The 21,955-nt window shown below is 37.2% G+C and overlaps 1 protein-coding gene across 3 annotated transcripts in view; it reads left to right on the top strand.

Annotated features, from left to right (window-relative positions):
* The window catches only part of FILIP1L (filamin A interacting protein 1 like), a 198,390-nt gene that overhangs the window by 135,006 nt on the left and 41,429 nt on the right, over window positions 1-21,955 (top strand). The window contains exon 1 of one of the 3 annotated variants that reach the window (XM_018074609.3): window positions 18,169-18,567. The exons of the other annotated variants lie outside the window; for them this stretch is intronic. The gene's annotated coding sequence lies outside the window, so the exon portion shown is untranslated. Of the gene's footprint in view, window positions 1-18,168; window positions 18,568-21,955 lie in introns of those variants that run through there. 3 annotated transcript variants of the gene reach the window in all.

Below are 21,955 nucleotides of genomic sequence, written 5' to 3'. Positions count from 1 at the left end.
CATCCAGAGCTCTACCTCAATTCTTTCAGAAACTTCTCCTCATGTTTGTTCAGCTGTTATAATTACAGCAGGAAAGAAAAAAGCTGATTATTTGCTGTGTAACACTTAGGAAGTTTTTCCTTATTTGACAAAAACTTCTCACTTTCCTCAAGTGTAAAACTGAAGGATGACACAACACTAAATCATTACTGGTGTCAAGTCTTATTCACTGTCATTGCACTTAGAACAAATACATAAAACAAGAGAGTACATACAACTACGTGCTAGAGGAATTCATAAGCTCTTCATAAAGTATATTCTAAGCAGGCATTCCTATGCAAGTTCCATGCATTTGTTTCTTATTTTTTTTAAAAATATATTTATTCTATTTTATCCATCTGTCCTCAGATACATCAGTCCTTAGTACTGAAATAATTCCATTTAATTTCCTTTTCTGTTCTTATCATCAAGTCTATAAAGAGTACATATTCTTGCAGTCATTACGGCAAAACATGTACTTTTGGTTGCAGCCCAAAAAGAATCCTAACCTTCATTTTCTTTTCAGGTAATGTTTCTGTTTCTCCACTCTTACATGAGGTATCCAGACAATCTTATAATAGCTATATTACCTCACCTTTTAGTAAGCTTAACATGGAGTGAATTCTGTCTTCCTAGGGCTCATGTTCCCCTCTCTGCTTTCCACTGTAGCTGTAAATTATGTTTGGAAACAAAAGGTAAACTCTGTTCCATGTTTGACATCAGAGGTGTGATTCAGCTTATAGATGAAGATATCTAAGGCAAGGGACTTTGCTCAGATGTCTCCATTTTGGAGGTGGCACCTGAGATCGCAGTGCTGTCCATGGGAATGTACTCATGACAGCCCCACTCAACTGACTGAAGACAGACATCTTCACATCGACTAAAATCCCACTCCCAAAGTGATGACTTGTAGGTAACTCAGCTAAGTCACTACTCCTTTCTGTAACCTCTCCTGGAACAGGTAATTTGAAAGATAGATCTGCACTGGGCTGTTGATTTATAACACACTTGCAGCACAGGTTCTTGTACTTCTCCCTCGTGCAGGTACTGACCACTGATTGACCCAGGTTATGTGTTTCACATCCACTGCTTCTGCCCATTCAGGTTTCTTCCCATTCTACTTCTGGCAACACAATTAGACCTCACATTTCAGTTCGCAAGGAAACACTCTTTTGGAAGAAAATTAATTCAGGAAATGGGAGGGGAAAAAAAGGCAAACAGCAAAATCACAGAAATATCTGAAAATTACGCATTTCATAGAAGTCCACTAACTTCCATGCTTCACTCTGAGTTTGGAACAAATGGAATGTGATAAGCAGGTATGTGATGTGTGGTGGAATTTGTGTCAATCCTCACTGGGATACACTTGCTAATAAATGATAAAATGGTTAGGAAATTCATGCTAAACCCACATGGTTAAAAAAAAAAAAAAGAAATGTGAGAAAGAAAAAAAGTTCTTTGATTACTGCTGTCTTTTCTCATTATTCATGTTGGGATATCCCTATTTATCAGCAAAGAAAAGGGAAAACATATAATGACATTTTCACGGGAAAGGGAAAAAAATACAACCACTATTTGACTCTAAACTGTTTGGCTAAGTTTAAAGTTACAAAATGTGTTTACATTAAGAACCTGAGCTTTGTTTGAATGTTTACTTTATAAAAGTTCTGAGTTGAGAAGCTTGCAGAGTGAACTGCATGATACTGTCAGTGCAAATTACAGGTTTTGTTTGCCACAGCCCTCTGCAATGAGGAGCTGGCCAAGAGCCAAACAAAAGTGCATAATTTAAAACACTCAATCAGTTATATTCTGAGACATTTTGTTTAGTGTTTAATAAGCTCTCCAGGGATGGAGAAATTACTAAAGCACATTGTCTTGACATGAGTTAAAACGGTCCTCTCTCGTCACCACATTTCTGAGAATCTGACATTAATGCATTCGATGAACATAGGTCCATATAAATACATACACACACATATATACACACTCATATTTTTGTACATATGTGTACTGAGATACATTTTATTTTACAGTTTTACACATCTGATGTTCTTAATTGAATTCAATCTTTCAGCTGAAATGTCCATATTCAGTGACATTTCCATACACATTTATATATTCACTCGTCTGCTCTCTCTGCCCAATTTCTTGTTTCATATATTAAGAGAGGACACAATCAAATGCATCACACACAGTGCATCATGAACAGAAAGTGAAGGCAGTTCAGGAGCTGTTCTTTAGTCTGCCTTACATTATGGAGACAGAAAGCCTCTATGAACGTAAAAACATGGTAACTCTAAAATTAAAAGTACATCAAAAAGCTTGTTGCTTTTATTGATGATGAGGTTATGACACTTTTACCAGAAATTTCTAACCCAAAAATTTGGGAAATTCTGCTGAGTCTGTTGATGCAAAACAGAGGCACCGAAATGGTTAACAATTGTTTCTGAGGATTCAGCAACATGCATGAAAAAGAAGGGAAAATTACTATTTTGAAATCAAATGTATCTCCTATCAGAAATCAAAATAAGATATTATTAGAGAACAGATTATTCTCTCCCTGCATACTCTACAGTCTACCTCATACACTTTTGTTAGGCATCCTATATCAAGAGTCCTGACCTCATGTTAGAATAAGTGTCCTAACATTGTTTACAAGATCTTTTTATTCTCTACTTTCAAGTCACTATGAAATAGTAATGGCTGTTTTTGGTACCCTAAATACAATTAAATCAATAGAAAAATTAAACGAAGATATTTTGGATTCCTGGAAGGGAGCAAACAGAATAGATTTTGTAATACTTATTCCCAGAAGGGAAGGAATGAATCAGAAACGTAAAATTCCTGACCTGGTGACCATAATCTCAAAAAGTGCATTTAGGTTCCAATTACTGTCATCTATTTACATTGTTGAAATATTTATTTCATTAGTGTACAGGTAGGCTATTTTTACACACTTTATTTTCTCCACACTAGTTAGCTAACATCTTAGGCGTTTACATCTTCTAAAAACATACAAACATTCTGCTTAAAAGGAAATGGCATAAAATAGCATCAGAAGACATTCTAGACTTTAAAAACCAAATATTTACATCAGATCTTTATTCTACTCATGTTGCATCCTCCTCTTAGAATATTTACAAACTTGCAATCATAATCTGCAATAAAGCCCCCAAAGCATTAGATTTGTTGTCCCTTTAGTTTATTCAGAGAGCTCTAAAGAATATGCAATTCTTAATCATCTCTAGGCAAAATTTCAACATGGAAAACAATCTACAACAGCATCAGCAATCTGGACAGAATGGGGAAGTAAACAAGCATACTGATCCCTAAGACCCAGGGAAGAAACTCATCCTAGCACATCAAACCAACACTGCTTATATTTCAGCCTGAAAAAACCAATTCAAATGACAGTTGACAAAAGGATTTAAAGAATTCTAAAAGCTCAAATCTACCCATTTAGAAGTCACAGCTGAGAGAACATCCCATCTTCTCAGCATTAGAAAAGGCAACCATGACAGTGACACCCAAATCAAAGTCAATTAGTGACTCTCCTCAAAATAGCTCATACCCACTGCCATGTGACAGCACAGGTAAGACACACAGAAGGCAGGTGAGCATGATTAATCATGCCAATGTTTTTAGAATCAGCTACACTGTTGGTGGTCATCCTTATAATATGTTAGATCTTCAGATATCTTCCCGTGTCCTGTAGAAAGATGCATCAGGTGAACTAAGAACAAGGTTTTGTTAAGGAAGGTAAGGAAAGATGCATGAAGAGATTGCTCTAGTTCAAATTCTGTGTGGCAAATTTAATGGGATTTCAGATCAGCAGCTCTGCAAGCGAAGGAGACAGCTACTTCTGATTAATGCCCTACAACACTAGTGCTGAGAAGTTAAGACTAGACCAGGATCAAAAAGGGTTTCTCTCAGTGCCTCTACGGCAAACCTGACAAATACAAGTTTAACATAGGACAAAGTAATTTTGTCTGCACCACTGACAAATTTGGAGTTTAGTCTACAAACAAAGCAGTCTGCTGAAAACTGAACATCAGACCGAGACTGTAATTCAGAGAATGGGAAACAAGAGGTCCCTTCCCTGCCCCTCTGCTGAAAAGGCTGCCAGCTTTCCTCAAGAAATAACTACTTGTGCACGTGTGTTCCATGCCCAGCAAGCAGCCCACACATGTCCATTCGAAATCTGCCCTTCTACAAGATCACTGTCAGTCATGGCACACAAACGTTGCTTAAAAAGGCTGTACAAACTACTTTGAGTTTCCCACAACATAAAGATGTCACACCTTGAGACTACAGTTACATGGTGGTGGAGTACAGTGACCATACACTCATTCTCTTCTGACACTTGACAGTGGGCAACAGTTTGTATGTTTTAACCAAAGTACTGAGGCAAAAAGCTCTACCTCAAACATTACAAGTCCCCACAGCATTTTATGCGGGTGTGATGGCCAATTCAAGGAAAAAACTCCCATCAGCTGAAGTGTTTATGATACAGAATGTAGTTATTTCCTTGGCCATTGCTCGCTCAGAAACTGAAACACAACCAGAACTCTACAAGCTGATTCATAATTAGGAAGCAGGGCCCCACAACAAGGATACAAGTCCTTGTCCCTTCTGACCTGCATCACTGCAGTCCACACATAATTAATCACAGGATTCTGCACGCATGGAAGTGATTCCACCAGTCAACTTACTAAAACAAAACAAAACAGAAAAAAAACAACCCCCACCCAAACAAATTCTGGGACAATTGAACACATTTACATTTAAGTAAAATAAAATATACAGAAGATACCAAATAGAATATTTGTAATAATTTTCCTGCAATTTCTTTGAAAATGTCTACTCTTTCCTCTAAAACAAGTAGTACATTAATAAATTTTGCTGTACAGGTTCCCCTCCCCAGCTAAAACGGAAGAAAGAAAACCCCTAACTAACTCCACAGATTTCTACATTTTCCAGATGCCATTTCCTGGCTTTTTGCTAACATGGGTGACAACCAAAATAACATAAATAGGTTTCCTTTCAAAACATTTGTTTCCATTCCTTTTGCTGGCAGTATTTGCGATGTCACTTACTCTGATAAAGAAACTAGCTCAGATTTCTCAAGTTTTCAGAGTGTTACTTGTTAATGAAGAGTACTATGGAGGCTGTTTTGTTTTGATTTTTTATTTTAAAAAAGCTACAGCTGGCTTTTTATCTATTTTTAGAAGTTTAACACTGCACACTTTCTGAATTTAAGTTTGGTAAAGCTTCACCTCCCCAAAATAATACATTTGTTGGCGTAAGGCAAACAACTTATGAGTATTTCTTTATAATCTCACATAAGACTTACCATCTCAAAATTAAATCACTAGACCATAAAATCCCAGACCCAAAAGAGGTCAGAGAGAAGAGTTAAAATTAAAATATCGTTTAGTTGATTTTCCTTTTCCATGTGAGGACTAAGATCCCCACGGAATAAGCACCATAACACAACCAACCAGTTGCCAAGCTACAGTTCTCCAAGGGCCCCCCCACTCTCGTGAAAAAGAGGCCACACTTTTGAAGGCAAATGTGGTGGGAGACATTCTCCCAGGGTTTTGATTAATTATTTCTCAATAGAAAGGAAACAGACTGCTTTCCTCCTAAGCATTTTTTTGAGATTATTTGGATGGAAGAGTTTTCACCTTCAGGCCAAAGTATGTTCCTAAACACACATTTTGCATGTCAACAGAAGCTCTACAGGACCAGGTTTGATCTTGACCTTCCCAACAACACTCTCCCTTGAAATTAATTCTGTAACTCAAGGCATAAACTTAACTGAGGAAACAGAAAGAGCTACCCACATTCTCTCCACATCACATAGAGTCTGAGATACTGCATCTTGCTTACAATTGTGCACAGATGTATGCGTGGGTAGAAACTCTTCTTTGACTAAGTCAGCAGGTTACCTCAGCATGTACTTCACCCTGGAAACACTATTTCAGATGATGCCTGTTTCCAGGACAGCTATTCTTTTCAATAAGCAGTAAATCTTAGGTAACATTAGGCCATAAACATGCTTGCTATGGTAAAAAAAGAAAACACAAAACTTAACATTAAAATAAAGGACATTTTCAATTTTTCCTCTTTTTTAAAATGAGAATATGAGCAAAGGTAGGTTTGTTTATCTGCATCCAGATTTACCCCTCTACTCCTTTGCTGAGGCTCTGAACCTCTCATACCACCTTCCACTCCCTCAGAGAGCAGAGACATTATGAAGGCATTGCAAGATGTAGGCTACATATAGAAAATCTGAATAAATGGAGCGTAAATTTTTTGTCTTTAAATAAATCAGTCGCTCAGAAGTTAAGTGTACCAATTATGTGGCTAACGTTAGGGCAACAAATTTTTCCTTGCCCTTCTGTTGCCATATGCCTGTCATTTTCTTCCTACAGTTTCCACTCACTGTTTCAAACATATGTTGCCACTTATGTGCCAAGAAAGGAATCTCTGAATTACCCCCTTCAAGTAGGATGAAATGGCAGACTGAATGGAGCCAGAGAGAGCACCATTAGCAGTTGTTCACACTTCTGTTTTCTCTTAACTTCCTCTTCTCCAAAGTTTATTCCTCCTATGCAAGGGGATGTAGAACTATAAAGCCATCTATGACTCATGCTGCAAAATATATAGCTGCAGCCACGTACCAGAGAAGCAATTTTCAAATTTTTTTTTAAAGGCCACCTTAAATAAACTTTCTCTCCCTTCAGTTTCCAGATGGAAGATTCTTTTGTGAATCGCTTACCCAAGCATCAACACTGGTGATCCAACATTCTTTTCTTGTAAACTCACTGCTCAGTTTACCAGTGGTTTGCAGTCTCTCTCCCTGCAACTCCTGCACATACTTGACAGTTCCAGAGCAGTGGAGCTCAAAGAACACCTATGACACTACGTGTGCTCTTGTTTTTGTCTTTTCTGTACATGCCTTGCTTTTTCATTCAGTATTACACACACTTTTTGTCCCAGTGGTTCTTGAAAGATTCAGTATTTTGAGGCCAACACTTCCAAAATGAGTATCTTGTTTTGAGATTTTAATGGGAGCACTGACCATCTGGAACTGGTCTGGAGAAGAACTGGGGGGATTCTATGAAATTACCAAATCAAATTTATGATTCCTAAGGACATGTTGGGACAGGTACAATAACAAAAGAAGAAGCCAACAAGTTCTCACACCTCAACAAATATATCTCAAAAACAATGTCAATATTGATGGATTACTCTTACTGGTGCTGAATTTAGTCTGGGAGCAGTGCAAGAGGGAAGAGAGGAACAAAACCCGTGGCCTTGGGTTCAGTCAGTATTTTCACTGAAAAACACCTTCCAGATTTAAAAGTACATCTATCTAAAGGCTGACTAGAAGTCTTAATTTGAAAATTTGGTGCAATTTTACCCTGAAGCCATGTATAAAAACTGCATTAAGACAACACAGGAAATCACATGTAGATCATCATAACATAAAGCTCAGAATTTTTAATGTGAGGTATTTGTTTGTCTGATTTTTTTTTTTAATGTGGTCTCATTTCCCACAGAGTAGGGACTTGCCTATTTATTTAATTTATTTTACTTAATATGAGGTTTATGAAATCTGGGTTCATTAAAACTAGACTGAGATCACACAAAATACCACGACAATCAATAAAAGACCAAACTTTGGTGTCACTTTCATGTAGTTTGAGAACTATAAACCCCATATTATACCTTTCACAAAAAAAGGTCTTACTAAAAACCAGATCAGTTCTGAACCGGACCAATTAAAATCACCAGACATATAGCAATAATTTTGCACATATGGCCCTTAACAAATCAATAACTCTAAAAAGTGCTTAAATTAGCTCAGAAAGACAAATTTAATATTCCATAACCAAACAAATTTCTTTCCAGTGTTTTTAAGCAGATCATTTTCCAACAAATTAAAACCACAGTCTGAGTGGAAATTGGTCTACCTCCTTTGAATTCATTAAGAACAGTAATTATGCCACGTGAAAGTTCAGCAAATCAGTCTCTAAACATAACCATAAAACTCTTCTCATTCTTTCTGTTTGTTTCAATACATTTAAGTGCATTTACAGAAAGAAGATGAACTCCTTTAACCAATTTAAAATCTTATTTTCTTTAGTTACACTCTTCCCAAGCGAATCCTATCCCCAGGCTATTATTTCACTTCACAGTTGTTGATAGGATGGTTAGGAAATGGTTAATTCTGCAAGATTACATCTTCCATATGCAACCACCATTCAGCATCCCACCCTAAGGGTACAATCAACCAATAAAGGCTTTGTTCTGATTATGTAATGCAGATATTTTATATCCCACTTGAGAGCTCTTTTGGATGTACAGACAGCTATAGCATAGTGACTTTGCAATTAAGATGATGTAATACTACTTTGGAAGCAACAAAATATCTGAGCATGCCCACTGTGAACCAGAGAATTCAGGAGCCCAAACACTTTTCAGTCTGAACTACTCAACTGCTCCAGAGCTGTGTCTCCGTTTACGGTTTGCTTGCTCTGTAGCTTTTACAAACTTTCTGACACCAAGAACAGAATCACAATCACAACTTTCTTCCAAACTAGTAAAACAAACAAACCATTTAGAACAACCCAACTTCATTTGAATTTAATAGGTTTGCAAAAAATGGAACAAAACCCTCTCCCAACTTGTATCTATGAATACAAAAGTAAAAAATATTTCTTTGAGTAACTTTAAATAACACAGGATCAAAAAGCATCAGCCAAAAGAACACATACAAGATCTGTCCAATTCCAAAGAGAGAAGTTATACATGGAAATCCAACTTGTATCAATACATCCACAGCTTAAGAGTTATGAAAGTGTTTAACTTAGGATTGACATTCAACTATTGCACACAAACACATTCCCTTTACATTCATTGTTCATCGAAGTAGAAACAGTAGTTAAGTAGAAACAGCAGCAGTCTATGAAGTCATAAAACATACAAACACTTTTAAAGGGACCGTCACCTGATGGGGTTTTACATACAGCAGTTTTCATATTTCAGATCAGTGAAGAAGTGTTTTTTAAAAGAGAAAAAAAGTCCACCAAATATAAAATATTCAAATACCCACCAAAACAAAACAATAAGATTCTATTATCAGCTCAGTAAAATCACTCTCAATTAAGAAATTACTAAGAAGAGAGAGACAGAACAATGTCAGGGTCAGAAGAATGAAGACAGACCAAAAAAAAAAAACCAAACCTAGAGCTCTACTAGAAAACAAAGTGAACATTTTTCTTCCTTGTGAAAGAGGTGACCACTTGCACTACGCTCAGTGCCATGACATTGACAGTAATAAGTCGGCCCTATCTGAAATAAGAGATTTCTAAGATAAGTCCACGTAGAAAAGCAAGACAGCCAGCTTCCTTTCTAAACTCAGATTAATGTCAAAGTGAAAAGCATGCATTTGGTACTCTATGTGGATTACTTCCTGATTCTGGACCTCTTCCCTTTCCCACTGACCTCCCTAAGGGGAACAACAGTGCAATCAATAAGCCTCCTTACATTCCAGTAGAAAGCTAAAAATGCCTCTAACCAGTCCTTCCCACTCACTCCACTGGACATTGGCATCTTCACATGGTCCTTCCTCCACTTCCAATAATTCACTAACAAATTTTCTTCTTTCAACATGACAAAGACAAACTGGAACATAACCTGACAAATGTAATCCTCCTTTTCTGGTGAAGAAGTTAAAGAAAAAAAACCCTAAAAAACAACTCTACAAGGTGATTTGGTTTCTCTGCTATACTGCAGTTATGAAAAGAAATGAATCATTATACTTGCAAAAGAATCCACAAACACGATTTCTCACCTTCTTTTTGTATTACTTACATTAATACTATTCCCTGAAGCCTGCAGGAATTCACTACCAAAAATGGGCAACTTTCCTGCTTTTGAGAAGTACCTAAGACAGAGAAGATGCTTCCAAGAAAGCATTTTCCACAATACTGAAGCAAAAGTAATGAGACAAAGTTTGGTTAAATGACCTGAACTCTGTGACATCAACACATGTGGAACACATACCAGTGCAGCATTTGAAGCTCAGGTATCACAAACAGCCCCTCAGTCACTTCTTCTAAAAAGTGGAAGAAATCAAAATCCATTAGAACCATCATCCCTAAAAGTTCAGAAGTATCCACAACTCCTTTGTGTACAATTGCATGTGCAAACTTTTCAGAGTAATTCCTGGAAGGTCTGGAGGCACTTCCGAACTCACTCCCACTCAGATCCTGCCCTCCACAAGCAAAGCCACCAACAAGGGTTTCCACAAGCCTCTGAGGTATGAGTGTTTCTGCTGCAGGGATACCTGTGCCTACCAGAACTGCTCCAAGAACTGTAACCACCCACCACACTGACCACTGAGCAAAATACACTTCACAACATCTCTTGGGCATGACTTGCTTTGATTTAGAAACACGCAGATAGCTACAAGTTAAGGCTCCACTTACGTTCCCAAGCCCCAAGGTCAAAGGCATTTTATAGCTCTCAAAGTGTTTATTCTTGTCAAGCCCTGTATAACCTTATGTCACTCTGGACACATCTTAGGTGTCTAGCAAAATAACTCCTGGTTTGGTAGTGTTGGATTCGTGTACGCTCGCTCCTCTTTACTCAGCAGCAAAGTCAAGGACTGTTTGTTTTATGTGAGAATAGCCTCTGCCCATCTACTATGGAAATCTGAAATAAAAACAAATAAACCCAGAAAAACAGAATAAAACAGAAATGCAAAGAATTAACAAACTTCATGTGTCCCAAAACACAGACATCTTAGAGCAGGAAAAGTCAACTTGAATCAAACTAAGAGGTCATGCACAACTGGATTTCATTTAACCCATACAACACACATTAGGAATTCAGAAAATACTCGTTCTTTTGCAACTTTCTAGTTCTAGGTCTCTATTTATTATACATGGAATGGAGACATTTCATTATGTATCATTTTAAAAGTTAAAGTAAATAATAAGTGGTGCCATTTTCCACAAAAAGGCTGCGAGTCCTTGCTACTGGCTAGAGTTTTGCACAAATATTTACCTATACATGCAGTTATGTATTTATTGGGAAGGAGACGGCGGGGGGGAGGTGTGTGAACAACCCACAGGTCAACAAATTTACAATGCTTAAATCTTTGTTCTGCAGAGTCACCTAAGAGTACTAAGGTCTATGGCATTTTGTTATATCCATTTAAGAAATCAGCTTAACTTTCTTCTGAAAAATACGGTCTGCTTATCAGATAAATTATTAGCAATTATCAAACCTACAATAAGATTTTTGTAGCAAAAGATGCCACTTCAGATTTCATTTATATGAAATCGTATCACTACAAGAAAGAACCCAATATATCACTGTATTTAATCAACTCTACACAGTTCATCATGATCACACCCTTTATAAACACAATTTGTATGGACTGTAGCTATCTTTCATCTAATTAATATTAGTCTTCCTATTATGAGTTCCTGAGTTCATTGACCAGGGGAAATGGAAGCCAGAATTTATGCTCTGTCAGAATGCTTTCAACTAAGTTATCAACGGGAAATTATGTTAAAAGGAATAAAAACTTCATCCTTATGATTAAAAATACGTAATTGAACAAAACAGATTACAAACAAAGTACTCAACAACTAAAAAACCCCACTAAAAAAAAGTAGTGGGAAAGGCTGCAGGGAAGACTGTTTAAAGAGCATAGGATTTCAGGGACTAAAAAGGAAATTTTGTCTTTCCTTCAGTGCTGGAAGATAATTTCTTTAAACCACTTTCTTTGTTCTTGAGTTCAATTTTCAAGCATGAAGCAAGCTGTAGGTTATTCAAGCATTGAGTTCATCTCTTAAAAGACTTTCTTAGTAATAGTCCATCCTGTTGACATAACACGCAGAGACATGAGATCAATAAAAGTGTTCCCAGATATGTCACATCTACGGCATTGCTGAGTTGAAGGTAATGGTTCTTAAGGCTGACATGTCTCATGCAAGCTGCCATAAAAAGGCCAAATTAATACCCTTTTGTATTTGTTCCCCTTCCTCACTCAGGGGTTTTGTGAAATTTTTGTTGCAGACTCTGAAGCTGTGGAGTGTCTGAGTCTGTTAAATACATTTCCCCAAGCCCAAGAGACTCCCTGAACAGTACCTGCTGTGGGCAAGACTAACACAAAGAGCTACACGTGACTACACACTAGGAGATCAAGAAATTCTGTAAATACTTTTCCAGACCAGAGAATTGAACCACACTACTAAGTCACATTTCTAAACTATGAATCTATCGGATAGCTCAGCAATTCTGAATCCCAAAGGGATCAAAGTTGTACAAGTTACATTACATCCCTAAGAATCCACAATCTAAAACAGCCTGTATAGGATACATTTGCCTCTGCGTTATTTCAATATATATTCCTTGACCAGGTATCGAAATCACCAATAACTTGAGGGACTGTGCTTTCAACAGGGACTAGTGTATAGCTACTGAAGTTACAGAGAATAAGAAAAGGCTTTTTAAATGCAGGAATCCTAAGGCAGGGGGGATTTATCAAAGCAGAAAGTATGTCTGTTATTACATAGGTTTTGTAACCTAAATGCAGCATCTAGAAACCCAAAGAAGGGTCTCTGGGCCCAAGAACATACTTGTGTTTTACTCTACTATTGCAGGCGGCCCAACAAAAAATGTTTTCTCCCTTTGCAAAGTTTGCCTTCCTTAGAATCCACAGTCATTCTCTTACAACATTACTCCCTTTCAGTCAAGCTTTTTAACAGCTACATTTTCACTGGGTTAATCTGTAGGATGCAAGAGAAGCCTGCTCAACAGAATTATAACAATGAAATGTAGGACTCAAGATTTATTTGAATTCTGGATTCTCTCTACTTAACCACTAAAAAGAAAAAAAAAACTATGACAACTTTGTACTCCTCTTTGTATAATACCAATGGTGTTAACAAGCCTTCTTAAGAGTTCCTATGCTGTATTCAAGAACACAGTCACCTCAGTGGGTGCCTGACAAGCCTGTGCTCTCAAAGCAGGCAACAGCCTCATGAGGTTCCTGTAAAACTTGCAACCTGCAAGAAATGCACTGAATGCCAAATCCCTTTTACCTGCGTGCTGGGCTTTGCACTCCGAGCCATTGGTGGCACAGCGTTGCTCAGCAACAAGGGAAGAAACAGCCACGAAGGGAAAAGCATAAGGGAAGAGATGGTGAATAATGCAGAGGAACTGAATGAACCTGCAATAACTCGAGCTACTTTTTCAAATCATCAAACCTTTGAAAGGAGCATCCTCCACTGGCACCATGTTCAGTTCATGTCAATGCAAAAAGCTGAGTCAACTTGACTCAAACATGAGGTTTTATGCAAACAAGAAATGAACTGCTCAGAAAGGGGTTTGATCACTGAATAAAACGACTGAATTCACAGCTTAGGTTAACACATAAAAAAGATCTGAGACAGGGTTTCATGTGGAATCAGACTTGAAGCTCAAAATTTTTCAGCCACACGGTTGCCCTGAAGTTCTACAGAAAGAATCTTGCTTTGAATGAATTTCAAAGGAGACAGATGAAGAAAAGCAGGCAACTAATTACATAGTGTCACACATTTTTTCTGAGGTCTAATAAATAAAGACAATAAATAAATAAATAAATAAAATATGTCCTACTTCCAAGCATGTCCACAGACATGGAACTTAGAATCTTCCAAGGTAACTTATCGCAACAGGCTTCACAGGATTACAACTTATTTGTGCTATTGCATTAATACCGACATGACTGTCATGCCTTCAGAAACATCCCAACTAGACAGGCACACTTGTGGGTGGGAGAGGTGGGGGTTATAAAAAAAAACTCACTGCAGAACCCATCACAAACAAAAGAAACATTCAGTCCCAAACTCCTCCTTAAAATACACTATTATACAGAGTTTTCGTAAACTAAAGAACAGTATCTCATTTCATTACGGAGAAAAGATTAATTGGCTATATATGGTTTATAGAGATTCAGGGAATGCATAAAAATTAAATTCTTTTAATCTCTGGTAAGCTCTGCCATGCAAAATATGTCCTTTTCATAAAAACTTATCATGGTCCCTTATGCAAAAGGAAACCACCTCACAAGCAGATACGAAGCACTTGCAAGTTCTCCTTAGAAGTCATTAGTAGTTAAGAGATGCAGTCATCAGTTTCCCAGCGCAGTGACCAACATAAAGGGATCTAATTATCCCTAATATTTGGCTAGGAATTCTATTTGTATCTGCCAAAAAAATGGAATAATGGAATCTGCAAACAATAGGAGAGTCTGGGAAAATATTTCTTCCTGCTGCCAAAAAAAATTAAAAACACACCGTAATGAAGATATGAATCTCTTTCCGTCCGTGGTCCATAGTAAAAGACACATGAATCTCAAGAATGTTATCTTTAGAACTTTCCCCTGCTTCTGCCCCTTGCCTTCCACATGCATTTATGAGTTGTCAATGCATTTCAGATTGTCACTAACCCATAATAGCCTCCATATTTCCTTATGATAATATTCAAACATTAATCTATACATCAGGATATAAAACACTAAAACACTTTACTGATGAAATCTAAGAGATCAAACACAATGCTAGGAGAAATAATAAATTGGATAGAAAAATTCTGAAGGATGCTATTAATCCAAGAAATAATTAGAGTGAGCTTTCTTCCACTGAGTTATGTCAAAACTCCCACAGATTTCAGAGACAAGGCTGAGCACACAGTGGAAAAATATCCTTGGAGTCAAATGAGTTATTAAAACATTAAATATCAGATCCCATTTATACAAGGCATTAAAATTCAACTTGTCAATCCTGCATGTTTCAGTTCATCAGGTATCACATGCAAAACTTAAGCACACCACCTCTAAAAAAGCAAAGTTTTAAGTAATGTAAAATTCTAATAAAATCTTTGACAGCATGGGTACTTCTGTAGATTTCTATTTTAGGAATACAAAAGCAGCCTAAAGATTTAGAGCCCAGGGAGAATTTCAAAAACCCAAGCTTCAACAATATCTACATGAGGTAAATGGGACCAAGAGCCTGATTTAGCCAAGCATTTCAATATATCATTAAAATCAGAGTTCTGCTGAAGTCCTTTCCTTTTTCAACAAAACACACAGGGCTATGTTTTAAGTGCTTTGTTGAACTGAGGCCCAAGTTCTAATTTCCTTTATTTATCTTAGATACAAAATGGCCAAAGGAAGGGGTCAAATGCTGTAACAGATAGGTTATGGGTTTAAGGACACTGGAACTGCTGCTGTGAATTGCCATGGGAAGAAAAAGGAAAGAGAAGTAGTTTAACGATGGAAGTAATGGGAGGAATTCAGATAGTTTAAGATGAAGTCTAAACAATTGCCTCAAAGTCTTTTAGCTTATTTATCCCCTCTTTTCCTTGCCTCGTACAGTCTTCCATCTTTCCAGCTTCTATTTTTTTCAAGTAAAATCCTGAGAGAACATGGGCACAAATAACAACACAAAATGATAAGCAGAGAGACTAGACAGAAGTCACTGAAAGCAGGCTGCAGAGAGCAGCCCTTCATTGTCAGGGGATGAACCAAATGATCTAACAAGATTTTCATTTGGTCTCTGATTTCTACAAATTCAGTTTCTTTTGCTGTCACAATACATGCAAATACACCAAGTACGTGCAAAACTATGTCTAGTAACTAAGGAAACAGAATTCATTTTCAGGGAGCAATGGAGAATGAGGCAGGAATAGCTGCCTGCTCAAAGGCTTTTTTTTTCTCTTTGGTACAGTTCACCAGTGCCAGGATTCCACCTACAGATACTGGAAGACACTGTGAAAAAGCAGTAAACGAAGGAAGGCTTCTCTGCAACTCTATTTATTACCTCGAATATAAATAAGCTTTTCGTGTTATAGTAATTCAGAATTTGGAATTTTTAATCATATATTCCTTAACAGGACTTGGAATAATACTGTACTCTATCCTTTAAGCTGTGACAGTATAAGAGAAGGAAGTCGGGTCATTACACACTCAGCTGATTCTCTTTGATAAAGCTGGTTTGCAGAAGGTCACAGATGTGCACTTTTGTATTGCAGAGGAGAATTAATTAAGAAACTAGAAGTTCATACTTGGGCCATCCCCAGATGTAAACACAGACTTATAAACAGGAGGACTTGCATTCCCTACTCCCTGCTCCCAGACTGCCAATAAACTTATCACCAGCACTATCTGAGCTGCGTTCCTTGCAACTCCAGAACAGAACTGGACTGCAAGGATGGATTTTTGACCACCAGCTTTTGAGAAGTCCTCTTCTTCAAAGCTGCTTATGGCCTAAAACAACTGTTTCATGTGGGAGGACAAAAATGCAGGCAATTTTCATGCAGACTACAGAAATAGGGTATGTGTAGGTGAAGGGGGAAGATGCAGAAAAACAAAACAATTGCAAGGGGAAGGAAAGGAAAAAAAAACAAGTAAAATACAGAAACAGTAGTTTTCACTCTAAGCATTCGTACGCTTGCATACACAAACATATATGTAAAAAAAGAATGCATCCACATCTAACTCCTAGTTCCCTTCCACACAGTAACTTACCTGACACCCTCTGCAAATTAGAACTGAACACAGCAGTATCTCCACAGCCTGCCCTGAGACAGGACCTGGCACCTGCAGTTGTCCTGTCTCTAAACAGAGCCCCAACAGGAAGGGTGAGTTTGTAGCTGAAGATATTCCCCAAACCAAGGTCACCTGGATGACCTTTTATGTAATTCAAATGATACACAGATAGTTTTGAGAAAAAAATGGACAAAATGTTAGTTTCCAAAAACATTAGCCAAGTGACTGAATAGGCCAATTTGGGCTAAAGGTTATTCTGGTTTTGTTTGGATTTGATTATTAAATCTTCCTGGAATAGCAAATAAAATGTTATCCCGGTCTGTCCACTGCTATCTTCAAATAAGACATTTCTCTATCTCCAAAACAATTTTGGAAGGGTTAGTATACAGTACTGCACTGTTAAATAGGCTTGGAAGTTTTTGATCAAGCACCCAAATCCCAGCTTCCACAGAAATTTCCAAAGAGGGATCACCCATACACATAAGCAGCACAGTGCTGAGGAAGTCTTTACCTAGGAGCAGTGGGAAGGGTTGCCTGGAATTTTCCAGCCAAAGAATAATTTTCAGCCTACACTCGGGGTAAATATGTGCAAAGTAGCTAAAAGATGTCTGTCTTGTTAACGAAATGCAAGCATTTTAATCACCATTTGTCTTCATACCCACAGACAACACCCCCAAATAAGTAAATTGCCTTAAGTTAGCATTATGTTCTAGTAGGACATAAGTCAAAAAAGAAGGCAGTAGGACAGCTTAAGCTATACTGAAGTTTATCTGAAGACTGAAATTCAAGTGGTGCAAATAAATGAATTGTGGATGCATCTACTTTAACATTCTGCACTCTAGTAGTGTAGAATGCCTTTCCATGGTCTAATTTACCCACCAACACAAAAGGAGTTTATTCCATTGACTCCCATTTACCCTTAGTGGAATTGCAACAACAAATTTTGTGCCCATTTCAAGTATTTCTTCCTTGTGTTCTCAATGTTTATTCAGGGTGTACACTAAAGGACAGGGAATACAGAGATACATTTTAAGCTCTTCAATCTAAATCTTACTTTTTGGCTTCCTGCCTCTTTCCTAAATATTAAAACAAATGACTCATTTCTTTAAGACCTCCTTACTAAAAATAGTTGCTTGGACTGCTTAATTGTGTTAGCTGAAACACAAACATACGAAAAAGGAAAGGGTTTTGTAGAAAAAACATTGAAGAGAAAAAAAAAAAATCAGATTTCATCTGGCCTTCCCATCATCACTTAGAGAATTGTTTTGTAGTTACATCATCAGGAAATAAAATACTATCCTCCAAGGACCCCGACTCTTTACAGAAGGAAAAAAAAAAGGAAGGCTCGAAGTTCATATCCCCCTCAGAGGAGTTCAGCTAAAGTCACATTTTTTGTCATATTAAAAAAAAAAAAAAAAAGGAAAGAAAAACAGAAAAACTCCCTTAGAACAACTAATTAAAGAAGATGACCTGGAATTGAATTTTTCCTTTCTCAAATTTTAGGCTGCGAGTCTGAGTGGAAAACACTGCACCTAATCAGCTAACAACTGCTAACGACTTTATTATCAGTAATAGAAAGGAACTGCCCTAACCCAAACCTTCCGCACATTCTTCTTGGCCATGAACTGGTAGACAAATGAAATTTTTCACACAGTCCTGAGCGTCAGCTGGAGCCAGAACACATTAACAAGCTTTCCAAGCCCTGGCTATCACTGAAGTACACGAGTCAGACACGACGAGTCTGCACAACACGGAGCGCCTTATATGGCAAGGCAATGACGTAATGCTCCATAGGCTTGGGGCATGCAAAGAGCCTATCTCTCATTGTTTAGTGGGACTGCTGGAATGCTCACATCCCTGATGCTACAGCTCAGCGCCCCGCACCATGGAGCAATAGCTGACCCAGGAGTTCTATAGTCCAGGAGCGCAAGGTAAGGGAGAGGGTGGGAAGCAAGCTTCTTCTGGCAAGCACTGGCGCTTCTTGCTTTTTCCTATTGAGATACTTTCTAAAAAAGTCGCTTCCTAAAAAAAAAGGGGTGAGGACTGAGAAACAATGAAATACCCCAGAACAGCACCAGGAGGTCTAGAAGATGTCTGGTTGCTCAGATATAGGGTGACTACTGCAAACATTACAAACTGTATTTTAAACAATTCCTACAGAGCCAACAGGCAAGGAATTAATTTAATGTTAAAGAAGGAGGGAGTTATGAATTACACACACTTTCCAAATGGTCGGATAAAATCATGACTGCATTTAAAGCTGTGGAAAGAGTCCAACAGTATTGTAATATATTAGGTAGAGCTACTGCCTCTCTTTATGCTGTATTTACATGCATATGCTATATATTAGTAGACATGTATGCACATATGTCTCTAAGCATTTACTATACTTTTGAACAACTTCTACCGTAGTTTACAGAGTGATGTATAAATTGCCACAAACATTACTTTGCAATAAGATTTTGCTATGTCTGAAAAAAAACACAGTTGTAACTAGTTTAATTACTAACAAACTTTTCAACTCCTACACACTGCTTCCCTCTTCTGTGTTTTGTGTGCAAGTGTCAAGTCACAAGAGAACAGAACTGTCAGATTTTGATGAAAAAAACTTTAAATCCTGGTCAAAAACATGACGAGACTTTAAAAAAAATCAGAAAATCCACTGGTCTCTTCAAGGCTTATTATGCAAGATGCTCAACAGTATCGCACTTATTAACTCCAGAAAACAGAGAATGAAAAACAGTTCTGACAAGGCACTAAGCACCTTGAAAGATTAGACCTTAGTATGTTTATAACTCACACCTGCATAGCACACAAAATTACACCGTCCTCTCCCTCGACTAAGGGCCAAACCCTGTCAAATCCTTCTTTATAGGAACAATTACAATTAAGTCAATTGTACTGTCCTACTTGCAGATTCAAACTACTAAACACTGCTCTCCAAAGTCTTATGTGTAATTTAAAATATTAGGAAAGGTAGACTCCTTAAGACCTTCAAACTCAAACTCTTCTTGAAACATGTTTTTATTGTATGTTTTCGTTTTCCTTAATATTAAATTAAATCAGCATGAAATGTTAGGACAGCAGAAAGGGCTCTTTTCCCCTTAATTTGATGTTTTAAAATCTGCAAAATCCCTGTTCAAGTACATGTTTGAGAAAAATCAAAGCTGATACAATCATATGCATTGCTGTAGTATCATGCATACACAGATTTAGAGGCTAACTCAAAATAACATGTGTGAATATTTTCGTGACTCTTTTTGGCTTTAAACAATAAGAAAATATTAAGCAGTTATTTTCTACATGCTTCTAAAAATATAAATATATAGACAGACATTTCGTTTCAAAGATAATTCAGGTATTTGTGTATTATTAACCTTGGCATTTAGATAAAAGTCACATCCATGTTTCCAGCATGATCTTTCTCGCGACAAGCTAAGTTTACACCTCTGTTGATGCCTCGAGTCTGCCTTGCTGTAGAATAAGGGACAGGACACTATATAGTATATGCAGAATGAAAAGAATCCTAGCAACCAGAACAAATATAATTTTATAGTAGAAAATCAATACTCCAGACCAGTATCCTGAGCTCCTTAAAAAGTTTTCTGCTCACTATTCTGTCCTATCCGCAGACTTGCAACGTATTTCCTAGCAGTTCTAAAACAATTACTTAGTTTCACAAATATCCAGTGTCAAGTTAAAAAGTGGAAAAGTTAGCTACTTTACGAAAAGATGTATTACAGACTGAAGTTAAGTAATAGTCCTCAAAAAGTGTGTCTGAGGAGAAGGGACTGAACTGAAGGACTACAGTATGTTGAAGAAAAAATAGAAATAGAAATGCTACACAGACAATAAACATACAAATTTGAGAAAGTCAGTAAGCAGAAAAAGAAAAAAGCCTACCCCTAGGTAAGAGACTATTTCAGCTCCTACAAATCCAACAGAGAAGGGTAACTTTTTATCATTAATTACTGCTTTAGCAGTACTTAAGGTACCATCTGTACTGCAAATACTGCTAGCCTAATACAAATCATAACATCTATCAAAAGCCAGAACTCTATTTCCCGTAATCTGTCTTCCTTAGATTGAAAGGGAAAACATTCTTCACTTGATAGAGCCAAGTTTGCTCTCACTTCTACTGGTAAAACTCCAAAATAATTAGACTGAGGAATAATGATTAAACTGTCTCACTATTGTGTGTGCCCCCATCCCCCCATGCCCCTCGCCCCAGTATTAGACTACTTTGTTCTTAACAGTATTGAGTATTAATTGATAGGCATTCCTAAATTTAAGAGATTAAAATGTAAGTTTGTGTTAATTAACAGTAAAAGGAGATAGTGAAAAAAATTAATTGTCACATAATGCACTCTAAACTATATTTCTTAATTTAAATTTCTTTTTATAGTAATTTCTCACAACATCCAATGTGAAAACATTTTAAGAACAAATATATCCTCCAAAAATGAAAGTCAACTTCCTATTAAACTGCATTGACCCTTTGTTCCTTTCCCGTCACTTCCCTTTCCTCCACTGACAAACATCTGCTGACAGCAGAATTTTTAGAGATTTGATCCAGTAGACCATGGGATCTAGTTTAAACTTAGTTTCTATTCCCCATCAGTACTAGTAAAATCAAATTATTTCTTCATTTGTGCTGAGTAACAGCATTTTCATATTATTTATCTAATAGTATGATGAATTACCAAATTTGCTATTGTCATGGGATAAAAAAAACAGCCTGGTTTTATTCCCAGCGAGTTTCTCCTCTGTGGCAGTTCTTAAAAGACTGGCATTTTTCTCCAGTAAAAATTCTTCACCATGTGTAGTTTGGCATGGGCAAGTGAGCAACCACTGCTCCTCTGGACCCCTCCTGCAAGCAGCTTTTCTCAAATCCTGGATGTGCTACTACCTGAGTACAGTTAATTAAAAAAACAATTAAAATATTTAAGTCAGAGAATCCTAAGGAGTTTACTATGTAGGAAGCCATATCTTTAAAAAACATCGCATAAAACTTTAGTTCTGTCTCATGAATAGTTTGCCTTAATACTTCAGCCTGTCATCAAGATGATTTGAACTTAGAAACTATTCCTTATCAATAATTTTTAATTTTTTAGGTTTGGTTTTCTCATATTGAATGGATTCTGCCATGGCACCTTTGAGGTTTAGGTTGAGTTTTTTGATGCAGTTGAAAGCTTAGTTAGTTCAATCATTCACTAACTATGTTACTTGGCTCCAAGAAGGTAACAGACATCGCTGAAAAATTCTAAATATAGTGCCCAGTCTTGTCATTTAAGTGAAGTAATGGGCATTTTGACTCTT

This window comes from Manacus vitellinus, unplaced genomic scaffold (genome assembly GCF_001715985.3).
Source record: "Manacus vitellinus isolate BGI_N305 unplaced genomic scaffold, ASM171598v3 scaffold_28_pilon, whole genome shotgun sequence".
Lineage (NCBI taxonomy): Eukaryota > Metazoa > Chordata > Aves > Passeriformes > Pipridae > Manacus > Manacus vitellinus.
The sequence above is the reverse complement of the archived record's forward strand: the minus strand, read 5'-3'. Positions and strand labels throughout refer to the sequence as shown.